Consider the following 13,043-nt stretch of genomic DNA (forward strand, 5'->3'; position numbering starts at 1 on the left):
GATCCCTAATCCAGTGAGAGCTAGTAGGATTGGAAAACCCAGACTTCCCCCTTTTACCACACCAGAGAGCAATACTGTTTCCCTGGAGAACCATAGCAAATTAGTGTCACCGTCAAAACCTTGGAAGTTGCAAAAGTGATGACTTCTGTCACACCTGCAGTATACGTGGCAATTTGGCTGATGCACAATTTAGAAGAACTTGGAGAATGGATTGACAATGGCTTTAATTGTATCTGCTTTTACAGATGTCTCTTTCATAGCCCCTGATATGTCACTGTTGATTTGGAAAGTGCTTCTTCATCTCAATGAAAGCAGCCATTTGCTTTCACATGGCAGGGACTGCAGAATACTTTCAACTTCTTGCCTCCGACTTATATCAGCTCCACGGTTTTTGGCTTCAGTTTTGTACTTAGTAACCTTGATCATCTCACCAACCCACAGGACAGTCCTGGGCCTCTACACGGATGTCATCATGCTAAGAGGGCCTGGTGAGCAGGAAGGAACAGGTACCCTGGTTGACTTGGTAAGACACCTGCATACTGAAGGTGGGAGATGTATCTTAAGAAAAACCAGGGAACTATCACATTAGTGAAGTTTCTGAGAGTCCAGTAGTCTGAATTATGATGGATAGTTCTCCAGAGTGAAAGGTAAATCTCTTAATTTTGTGCCCCCATATAATTTTGACAGAGATATAATACTTTATAGGACATTTTTGGAGGAGCAAACACTTGTTAGCTTTGTGTGAGGCCCAGAGAAACAGAACACTTCTCAAGCTATCCCAGGCTGCAGTGTAAGTAACTGCTACCTAGCATTTCTGACCAGTACATCTCCTGGTATTCAAAGTGTCTGTGGAAGACTGGGCTGTGTGGAGTCTGGGGCAAACCCAACATAAGAAGTCGTATGAAGGCTAATATTCCATTACTGTCATTTCTCTGTGATAGTACCACATGATTTCTGTTGTTAATATATTTTAAACATTTTTCAATTGTGTAAAATATAGATAACTTAACATTTACCATCTTAAATGTACAGTTCAGTGCCAGTAAGTATATTCACATTGTTGTGCAATCATCATTACCTTTCATCTTCAGAACTTTTTTCATTTTGCAAAACTAAAACTGCATAACCATTAGCAATAGCTCCCCACCCCTCTCTCTCCCTAGTCCCTGGCAACTGCCATTCTACTTTCTGTCTCTATGAATTTGACTGCTCTAAGGTACACCATGATTTAAATTTTGATATCTTTACAGTATCTTTTGCTCTGCAGAAAGTCGTCTTTCCTCATTGTTCTTTAAAAAATTTCCTGGACTCACCCTGGCCAGTTGCTCAGTGGTTAGAGTGTCAGCTTGAGGACTAAAGGGTTTGTTTCCAGTTAAGGGCACATACCTTGGTTTCAGGCTCAATCCCTGGCCTGGGTCAGGGTGGGTTCAGGGGGTAACCAATAGATGTGTCTCTCTCACATGGATGTTTCTCTCTGTCTCTCCCTCCTTTCCACTCTCTCTAAAAATAAATAGAAAAAATATCCTCAAAATTTCCTGGACATCTCTTGTACATTTGATTTTCCAGCTTAGTTTTTGAGACAGCTTATCAAGTTTCATAAAAAATTCAGAGGGGTTTTTTGATATTACACTGAACACATTGCTAAGGTGTAAAATTTAAGCTTTATTAAAATATAATTTATTAAAACAAGTTAAGTCTATTATAAGAAGTCATGAGACTCTAATGACTGCAAATAGAGATTTTCTTTTCTTTTCAAATAAATAATATCATACTCAGGTTAATTTTATACAGGTGAGAACAATTTTGTTCACATTTAACTGTAAATATGTTCTCAGGATGTCTTCATTATATCCATACAGAAAGATAAGACTTTTCCCTTGAAATATTAATGAACAGTCTCATGGGACTTCCTGTTCCTCGAACATATGGTGTTAGTAGGGAAAAGACAGGGCCCTGGAGAGTGGGGTAGACTCTAAAAACTGAGATTACAAAAATTTCAAAATAGGTTTGTATCAGATAGCCTAATGTCCCTAACTATGTTTTAGCCACCTTGGATGGACCATAACATTATTTGACTGCCCCCTAATTCCATGCATCATATGTCAACCAGCCACAGGGTGAGCTTTTATCATAAGGTCAAAATATAATTCAATATGGTGTGTGGTAAATATACATTTTTTAATGGATGGCTGGTTTTTTAAAAATATATTTTTATTTATTTCAGAGAGGAAGGAAGAGGGATAGAGAGATAGAAACATCAATGATGAGAGAGAATCACTGACCAGCTGCTTCCTGCACGCCTCACACTGGGGATCGAGCCCAAGCCTGCAACTCAGGCATCTGCCAAGACAGGGAGTCAAATCTTGACCTTCTGGTTCACAAGTCGATGTTCAACCATTGAACCACACTAGTGGGGCCACATCTTCAAGTATACTTTAAAAATCACATCTAAGACCATTCAGTTTATAGTGTGATGTAGGACAGGGGCCTTTTCCCAGCAGAAGCATCCATTCAAACCCTACTAATTCATAGCTACCATGCTGTTCACCTGAAACTAATACAAAATAATACTGAAGATAAAGCATAATTGAAAAAAAGCCTCTACCAATTCATATATGAAATGTGTCCCACTCAACTCTTCCACGCTGAGGCAAACAGCATATTTCATGTAGTAAAACACAAGAGGGTGACCTAGGGGCCCAAACTCCCATTACAGAGAATATCTGAGGATAAACTGAAAATATGGTCAGAGTCCTTCCTTAGATTGAGTGGTAGAGTTTGAAAACCTCTGGACTGATAATTAGATCAAAATCCAATGCATTATAGTAATATTTTTGGAAGCATCCTGGATCCATCCACTTTAGGGATGGTTCTTTCATGTGGTACAGAAAATTGAAAGAAGGTTTTTCTGAATGGCATTCTAATTATACCAAATTTGAATCAATTACTCTGTAAGTTGAAGTATTCAAAAGTGTATATAACCAACTACCTGCTTAACATTAAAAAAACATTTTTAATATACATTAAAAAACATTCCCCACCATATTTTACAAGTATAACTTAAATTTATAGTTTCTAAGATAGTTTTGACCTTATTTTGATTATTTTACATATATCATAAAGAAACAGAGCTACATCCTACATGCAAAGGCTCACTGATTAGATACTCTGTTACTTATTACTAAGGATGAGACAACCAGATCTCTTGTGCTTCTGAAGGTGATGTAAATTCATGAAGTCCTAAGTTTGGCATTCCAGGGCTGAAATATGAAGTATCCAAGACAGTTGAGGGATATATAATTAGATAAAAGGTTTGGAGAATATATGGTCCAGCTAAAGCTGTACCCCTTGTAAGTTAAATAACTAAAAAATCAATACACAATGTTACCGACAACCAAGCTATTGCATTGTGGAGGTTTTGTGCTGAAACAGATAGTAGTAAAAGAGAATTATGTTGTTTTTCATGCATCATATGTTGCCTTCCAACCAATGGCATGATCTGGGGAATCCATAAATAATGACTTATAGCAGGACCCAAGCCTTGAAATAAAGTCGTTTGTGATCAAGTTTGATGAACATCTTTGCCTGTTGTTATTTAAAAAGCAATAAAAGACTTCTAGACCTGAAAGATAATCATCAACATGTTAAAAGAATAAATAAGTTACAGAAACTTCATTAACTGACCACGTAAAGCTTGGCCCTTTGCAGCACCTTGCAATTTAAACTGCAAGGTCAGTCAGAACAAAGGCTGTTGTAATGAATGATTAAAAATGGATCAGCTGTATGAAAATGGAGAGCCAAAAAAGAAAGCCCCACCCCAAGGCCATGTTTTGAACACTTATATCTGTTTGTGGGAAGGGAATTTAGTACAGTAGTCTCCTGTTATCCACAGGGCATACATTTCAAGGCCTCCGTGGGTGCCTGAAACAGCAGATAGTACCAAACCCTACATATACTGTTTTTTCCTATGCATACATACCTATGATAAAGTTAATTCATAAATTAGGTAGAGTAAGATATTAACAATAACTAATAGCACAATTATAACAATATCCTATATAATAAAAGCATAATATGCAAATCAACTGAATGGCTGAACAGCAGAACAACCATCCAGATGACCATCCGGGACCACACTATGACACTCACTGGTGCCAGGCCAGCCAAGGCAGGTGTGATGCGATTGGTCAGGGCCTGGCCATTGCCCCATGATCACCCCGCAGAGGGAGGCCCAGGCCACCGGCTGGCAGGGCAATCAATTGGGGGAATCCATGATTGCCCCAAAGAGGGAGGCCCAGGCCACCAACTGGCAGGCTGTGGGGTGGGGGGGCGGGGGGGTTCCCTCTGCGAGAAAAGCCTGGGTCCCTGTGGCTGGAGGGAAGGAAGGCCAGTCTTGCACGAATTTCATGCATCAGGCCTCTAGTAGTGTAATAAAAGTTACATGAATGTGGTCTCTCTCTCCCTCTGTACTCATCCTTCTTCTTATAATGATGTGAGATGATATGATGCCTCCGTGATGAGATGAAGTGATGTGAATAATGTAGGCATTGCGACATAGTGTTAGTCTATTATAAGGGCTACTTGAACACAAGCACTTCGATACGATGACAATTGATCTGATAACGGAGACGGCTACTAAGTGACTAATGGGCGGGTAGTGTGCACAGTGTGAACACGCTGTACAAAAGGATGGTTCATGTCTTGGGCCCAGCAGAACAGGACAGTGAGGAATTTCATCATGCTACTCAGAAGAGTGCAATTTAAAACTTATGAACTGTTTATTTCTGGAATTTTCCATTTAATATTTTCAGACTTTGGTTGACCATGGGTAACTGAAACTGCAGAAAGCTAAACCTTGGATAATGGGTGACAACTGTACAAATGTTTTACAGGGAAATTTGGCCCTATATACAAAATTTTAAATATGATGTCCTCTGACTCAACAAGGCCATCTGTAAGAATTTGGCGCACTGAAATATTGGAACATATAAAAAAATATATGTACAAGAAAAGCTCATTACTAAATATTTATAATATTTGTGAAAGTGAAAAGTTGACATGTCTAAGAATAGAGTTAAAAACATTATTGTAGATCCACAGTGTGAATACTATGCAGCCAGGAGCAAGAAGGAGGTTGATTTACATGCACTGACTTGAAAGTAACTCTGGGGTCTATTGGGGAGAAGACAGTAAGTTGCAGAGCAGCATGCATAATGCAATTTCATTTTGTAAAATAAATGTAAAAAAAGCAATCTGAATACACACGCACATGTGTGCTCATAAATAATTCAGGAAATACTATATTCACAGCAAACTGTTAAGAATGGTTAATGCTTAGGAGTGGGTGAGAGTGCTTCATTTGAATTTTTTAGGATGTACTTTTGTTATTTTATTTTATTTTTTTAAGGCAGAATTTAGTTTTTGTTTCTTTTAAGAACAATGGAGCATGTTGTCAGTTAGGTTCTCTCCATACCATCCCAAGTACAGGGATGAGAGAGAGAGAGAGAGGGAGAGAGAGAGAGAGCGCTGATCTATTCTACTGTATTTTTGGCAAAGGTTTCCATTAGGTAACACATTAAAATCACTTATCAGATAAATATCATATGTTACTTGAAGAATTAAAATGATATATTTGTGCCTATTCATATTGCTCTATTTTAAACGTGGAATATAAAGAATGCTTTTCCTTCTTCCCTAAGCTATTTCTCACTTCCTGGGTCTTCCAAGACCTACATCTGTCTCTCTCTAGACACCATTCAATTAGCAGAAGCTGTTAGTGGTTCTAAAAGAAGTGGCATTTCTGGAAGTTTCCATATGGGCTAGGTGAATGAAGGGGGTCAGGACATACTTATGGGATCCAACAAGTGATCCAACAATTAAGAGACTGAAGAGCAACTACCCAGAGATCAAGGGTAAATCACCAAGATGGCACTTCTGTTCCCACCCAATAACAATGCCTGTCAATCAACTTAGTACATTGTGAAAGCAACCAAAGAATTAATGGAGAGTATTAAAAGTATAGAGAATTAAGGAGAATTGCTTTGAACAGTAGCAGTTTAATTTTGGAAAACATCATTTGAATTCTTAAAAAGGGATTAAAAATAAACTCTTGAGGTATAATATACAAAAACAAAAGTACATATTTAATTTAATAAGTGTACAGCTTATTAGATTTTTATAAACACAACACTTCCATGTAATCAGTATCCAAATTAGGAAATACTAAATCAGTATTACAGGAACTCCTTGGTTTTTGTTTTTGTTTTTAGTGTCAGGTGACAGTATATGTGTGAGTTTGCTTTTGGGCTCTCTTGGAAAGGACTGACATGAACACAAATGTTGAATTTTTCAATTCATGAACATGGTCTATCTCTCACAAAGGGAAACTTTATGATTCAACAACTTCCCTGAGAAATGCAAGAGAATCAGGAAAAGAGTGACTAAGTTCATCAGTTTCCCTGGGGCTCCTGAGGGTCGCTGCAGGGAGATGTCCTGCTTTACCATACCCTCCAAAAAATAAATTTTTTACTGATCTGAAAAAAAAATAGATAAAATTTTGATTCATTCACACCAGACAGCTATTACCATTTTTTAATCTGACAATCTAAAGGAAAAGAGTTCATTGATCCTGACTAAATAGTCAAGTATTGCATGTTTTAAAAATTCTTGCAGCACACTGGTGTGCCTCTTGAAGCATACCAATAGAAAATTGCTGCTGTAATCCAATTCCCCCTTACTTTCTCCCACATCTATGTAATCTTCCTTAGCTCCCTCCTTAATTTCAAATGCATAAAAAAGCTGCAAAACTGTTATTCTCCAGAGCATTTGAGACTTTGTTCCCCCCAAATGGTGTCAGTTTGGCTCAAATAAACTCATAAAATTCTCTACAGGTTTAGGCATTTCTTATGTTAACAGGTTGAAATCAAAGGACAGTGGGCAGTGCTCAAAGCCTTATGAAAAAATATAGATGTCCAGTAAAGGAAACTACATGGGTAAATGTAAAAGCTAGCATTGCTGTATTTGGTTTCTAACTCCACTTTTTATATCTAATGATTAAAAGACAAAGGTAAAAGCAATCATTATAAATGTATAGATGCATGCACAATGTATAGAGATGTAACTTGTGAAAATAACAACCTAAAGGGGGAAATGGAGCTGTACAGGAGCAGAGTTTTGTTTGCCACTGAAATTAAGCTGGACTCAATTCAAACCAGATTTCTACAAAATTAGGGTGTTAATTGTAATCCCATGGTAACTATTAAGAAAATATCTAAAAATTGTACACAAAAGGAAATGAGAGGGAATCAAATGGTACATTACAGAAAAATTAATCACAAAAGAAGGCAATAATGAAGAAAATGAGGGATAAAGGAATAAGACATACAGGAAACAAACAGCAAATGCCAAAAGTAAGTCCTTCCTTATCAGTAGTTACTTTAAATGTAAATGGATTAAACTGTCCAACAAAAGGCAGAGATTGGCAGAATAGATTTTAAAAAATGATCCAACTACATGTTGTCTGCAAAAGAGTCATTTTAGATCTATGGACATGCATGGGTTGAAAGTGAAAGAATGTAAAAAAGGTATTCCATGCAAACAGTAATCCAAAGAGAACTGGAGTGACTATACTAAAATAAAATAAAAATAGACTTAAAGCCAAAACTTTTAAAAGGAGAAAAAGAAGAACATTACATATTAGTAAAAGGGTCAATTCATCAAGAATTTATAACAATTATAAACATATGCTAGTACACACCAAATGACAGAGTCCCAAAATATATGAAGCAAACACTGGCAGAATATAAGGGAGAAACAGACTGTGCTATAATAATAGTTGGAGACTTCAATACCTCACTTTGAATAATGAGTAGAACATGTACACAGAAGATCAATAGGAAATAGAATAATAATAATAATGCAACAGGACTATAAAACAACTAAGCTTATATAACATACATATATAGGACATTCTGCTAACGACAGCAGAGTACACATTCCACTCAGATGCACAAGAAACATTCTCCAGGACAGGCCATAGATATCAGGACACAGAAAAATCTCAATAGGTTTAAAAAGATGGAAAGCATGCAAAGTGTACTTTCCAAATTCAATGAAGAACACATACCTAGGTAATAAAAGGAAAACTGAAACATAAAAAAATACGTGGAAATTAAACATACCCTTAAACAACCAATGGGTCAGAGAAACAAATCACAAGGGAAATTACAAAATATTTAGAGACAAATGAAAATGAAAACACAACATACCAAAATGTATGAGTTGCAGTAAAAGCAGTGCTAAGAGGAAAAACCTATGCTTACATTAAAAATAAGATCTCAAATCAACAACCTACATTTACAGCTGAAGAAACTTGCAGCATTATTTATAGTAGCCAAGATTTGGAAGCAGCCCAAATGTTCATTAGTAGCTAAGTGGGTAAAACAGCTATGGTACATTTACGCAATGGAATATTACTTGGCTGAAAAAAGAAGGAAATTTTACCTTTTTTGACAGCATGGATGCTAAGTGAAATAAGCCAGTTAGAGAAAGACAAGTACTACCAGTATATGATTTTACTCATATGTGGAATCAAATGAACAAACTGAACTAACAAGCAAAATAGAGACAGATTCATAGAGGCAAAGTGGTTTCACTGGTGGATTCTATGAAACACTAAAGAAGAATACCCATTCTTCTCAAACTCTTCTAAAAAATAGAAGGGGAAGAAACACTTTTTAACTCATTCTATAAAGCTAGCACTACCTTGATACCAACTCCAGACAAAGATATCACTGTAAAGAAAACTATGGTCCAATATATAAATATAGATATAAAAACTTTCAATAATATATGAGCAAACCCAAGTTGACAGTATATTAAAAAGGACTATACACCATGACCAAGTGGGATTGGTTTTTTTTCACTTTGCACAATTTCTTGGAGGTTCATCCAAGTTGTTGCATGTATTCATAGTTCATTCTTTTTTATTGCTGAGGAGTAAGCATTTCATGGTATGGATGTACCACAGTTTGCTTAACCACTTATCCATGGAGTGACAGCTGAGTTGTTTCCAATGTTTTTGTTATTATTAATGAAGTTGTTATGAACATTTATGTCCAGATTTTCTATAAAACACATTTTCAATTCTCTTGGATAAGTACCAAACATTGCAATTATTGAGTCATACAGTTGTTTCATGTTTAGTTTTACAAGAAAATGACAAACTGTCTTCCAGAATGACCACACCATTCTATCTCCCACCAGCAGTTTACGAGTGATGCCGTTTCTCTGCATCCTCTGCAGCATTTGGTGTCACTGTTTTCATTTTGGCCATTCAGATGTGTGTGTAGTGGCATCTCGTGGTGATTTTAATCTGCAATTCCCGAACGGCTAATGAGGTTCAACATCTTTTCATGTGCATGATTTGCCATCTGTCTATTCTCTTGGGCAAAGTTTCTGTTTGTACTTTGGCCTGTTTTCTAACTGATTTTTATCTTTCACTGTGGAGTTTTGAGGACTCTACATATTCTACATACTAGTCCTTTGTCAGATTTGTGGTTTGCAGAGATTTTCTCTAAGACTGTAGCTTGTCTTCTCATTTTCTTAACAGCGTCTTTCTTAGAGCAAATGTTATTAATTTTGATGAAGTCAAATTAATCAATTTTTTTGTATAGCTTTTGGTGTCAAGTCTAAGAACTTTTTACTCAGTCCTAGGTCCTGAAGATTTTCTCCTATTTTTTCTTAAAGTTTTATAGACTTATATTTGTGATCCATTTTGAGTTAATTTTTGTACAAGGGGTGAGGTGAGGTTTCTAGTGTTGTTTTTTTAACCTATGGATGTTCAATTGCTCTAGCACTATTTCGTTAAAAGAGTATCCGTTTTTCTATTGAATTGCTTTTGCATTTTGTAAAAAATCAGCTGCGCACTTATATCTAGGTCTATTTCTGGATTTTCTATTCTGTTCTATTGAGCTATGTGTCTATCCCTCTGCCAATACTACACAGTTTTGATTAGTGGTTATTTGTTTTTAAAGCTCTGCACTAATTCTAATGTGCTGTAAGGACTGAGAACCACTGCTGGAGCTAGAAAAATGGTTTCAAGGGAATGACAAGTCCAATGATCTCGTATAATCCAGAGAGCTGGAGTGAAAAGCATGTGATACTTAGAGGCAAAAGACCTGGGTTTTGCAGTCTTATTGCCTCAGGGTGTGGCTGCAGGACCTGGCCAAACCTTTTAGGCTGAGCCTCAGTTTTCTCATCTAAGGAAGGTGGATGTTAATATCTGTTTAGCCTACCCGTCCAGTATAAAAGGAAATATAGAGTCTGTAAGGTTTAGACTCAATCCAGTATTCAAATTAAAGGGTTATTATTTGAGTGATAAGGAAAATGAGATCCCAAGAGATTAAGGTCCTTCTCACCTTCTATTTGATTTGGTGGCATCACCAGAAAGTGTCACACGTTATTTGACAACACTTCCAGAGCCCACATTCTTTCAGGCCCTGTGAAAAGCCCCTGGGACACCAACACAACAAGGCATGGTCCCTGTCCTTAAGAATCTTTCTTTACAGTGGGGACATATTCCATTTTTCAAAGGTTAAGTGAATTCAAATTAAATTTATATTGAGGAATCCTTTAGAATTCCAGGACCTTCCTAGGTGGATGGATACACGGAGTAATAAATCATGGCTCTGACATCTCTGTAAGTCACCAGCTACATTCGCAGACTTTCATAAAGCTGCACACTGACTTTGGTAGAGCGAAAGGAAAGAGGGAGGGTTTTCCTGGACAGAACTAAAACCACTCGGAGGTTCATATGCTTGCAACCACTTTCCAACTATTCCCACAGCCATTCCAGGATTTCTTTGCCATCTACTTATTAAAACAAAACAAAAACAGCCCATGGGAAAACAAACCCCACGGAGCCAATTCAAAGTCCTATATAGTGAATTAAAAAAATGCATTTTGTCTACCTGAAGTGGGGCAGAACCTGTTGAAAGAGGGCACTTCCAAGGCTCAGCCTGCCTCTTCTATGTGCCCCCAGGTCTCATTTTACAAAATGATTTCAGCCCAGGTCTGTCTGCAATGAGCTGCATTGTGGAGTGGCTTTAACAGCCAGAGAAAGACTAGATGTACAACAATCCTCTAGACAGCCTGCAGTGGAGAAAAATCTCACTTATTGAACAAACTGATATTATTGAATCATTTTGAATATTAGTACATCCTATTTGGTGCATTTAAAATGCACCAAACAAAACACACAACAGCAAAACACACTCCAGCTCAACAAAATCAGAATCCAGTTCCTAGCCGCACAGCTAGAGCAATTGGTGAGGCTCTGCTGCCCCCAGGCGGCTGAAGCCTTTCTCAGACAAAGCCACAAGTGCTCCAGCGCTAAGTGTTACGGTAACTTTTAGAATGATTTGAGTGGATGGATGGATAGGGAGATGGGTGGATTCGTTTATTTGTTCATTCAGTTAATAAATACAGAATTTAAACTGTTTTTCAAGGCACTGCCACAAGTGCTGTTAGGAAGTGGCATTTGAGACATGACATCTGAAAACTTCTATGGCCAGAGCTATCCTGTGTATTGGTCCCAAGAAAATAGTGGGAGCAAGTGAGCTATGATGATAAAGGCAAGAATTCCCAAACATGTTATTTCTCCCAAAGGACAAATATATCTCATAGCCTCTTAATTAAAACCCATTGGGAGAAAGAATATGAAGCAGGTAAACATATACATTAAAAGGAATGAATATAGGGAAAGTTTGAGGTGGGGACAGAGAGTAGGCAGAACCTTTTGCCTCACTGAAAAAAAAAAAGTGAACAGACTAAAACAACAAGATACCATATTTAACATGGTCTATCCTCAAAGGTGATGACAGCCAATATTAGTAAGTCACCATACTATTGGTGGGTATAGAAATTGGTGCAATTTATTTGATAGAGCAATTCTACAAGTAGGAACTTATTGTCCAGAATTACTTGCAGAAGTGTATAGAGGAAAGAAGAGATGAAGTGACCACATGCCATTTGTTTCACCGGGATTAAATAACAGAGTCACAGACACTTAGAGCTGAGGAGTTCCTTCTTAAGACTAAACATTGTGCTGGAAGTTGCCTCTGTAGTTGTCTTACTATTCTTAGGTCTTTTTAGGACTCAGTAAGCCTATATAAAATTCCCAACGTTTTAATTTCAATTGAACTCAAACATGCATTTATTGAGCACATTGGTCAATCCAAGATTTTGGCTGTGTTGGGGAGGGTGCACTGCAGAAATAACTTAGATCTGGTTCCTGGACCTCAATGACCTTGGTCTAAAAAAGATTGACTTGTTAAAAGATAAAATTCAGTAATTAAATGAAATAATGGCTATAAGATAGCATTATGGAAATAATATGAGATCCGGAAGACATAATATGTTCTAAGTGGAGAGGTTAGGGAGGAGTGGACTTCTAGCAAATGTGGTATTTGAGCCTTGTAATACAACAGGATTTTGATAGGCCTGGGAGGTCAGAAGGGGGGAATAACTCTTTTTCTTTAGGTTGGAAGATTATGAAATGTTAACTGTTGAGCAAGTCTTTACTGAACACCAACAAGGTACTGTGTTAAATAGAGAAGCACAAGAACTACTATATCCCTGAGAAAAAAAGTTGTATTAAGTGATGCTGTGTGATTAGGTATTGCACAATCTACAGAGTTCAGAAGTAAAGCAGAGATGCAGCCTAGACATATATTTTTGGGAGTGAATTAGCCACTTGAAAAATATTTCAGTAATAGAAAGCATGAAACATAAGATATATATTATTTCTATTACTGTCCCCCCTTTCCAAGTTTCTAGATTTTTTAAAAAGTAATTGTTTTATTTTTAATTAAATGAACAATGTATAATATACAGTATAATCTTGTTTGGAAAAGTTTAAGGGACAAGGAAAATATTTTCAGTCAAAATTAAAACTCCCCCTTCAAAATTTCCCATTCTGCCCCCAATCTCATTCTCTTCCCAGCAAGCACTGTTATCTGCTTGCTGTGTTTCCTCCCAGAATG

This window comes from Myotis myotis, unplaced genomic scaffold, assembly GCF_014108235.1.
Source record: "Myotis myotis isolate mMyoMyo1 unplaced genomic scaffold, mMyoMyo1.p scaffold_m19_p_1, whole genome shotgun sequence".
In the NCBI taxonomy this organism is placed as follows: domain Eukaryota; kingdom Metazoa; phylum Chordata; class Mammalia; order Chiroptera; family Vespertilionidae; genus Myotis; species Myotis myotis.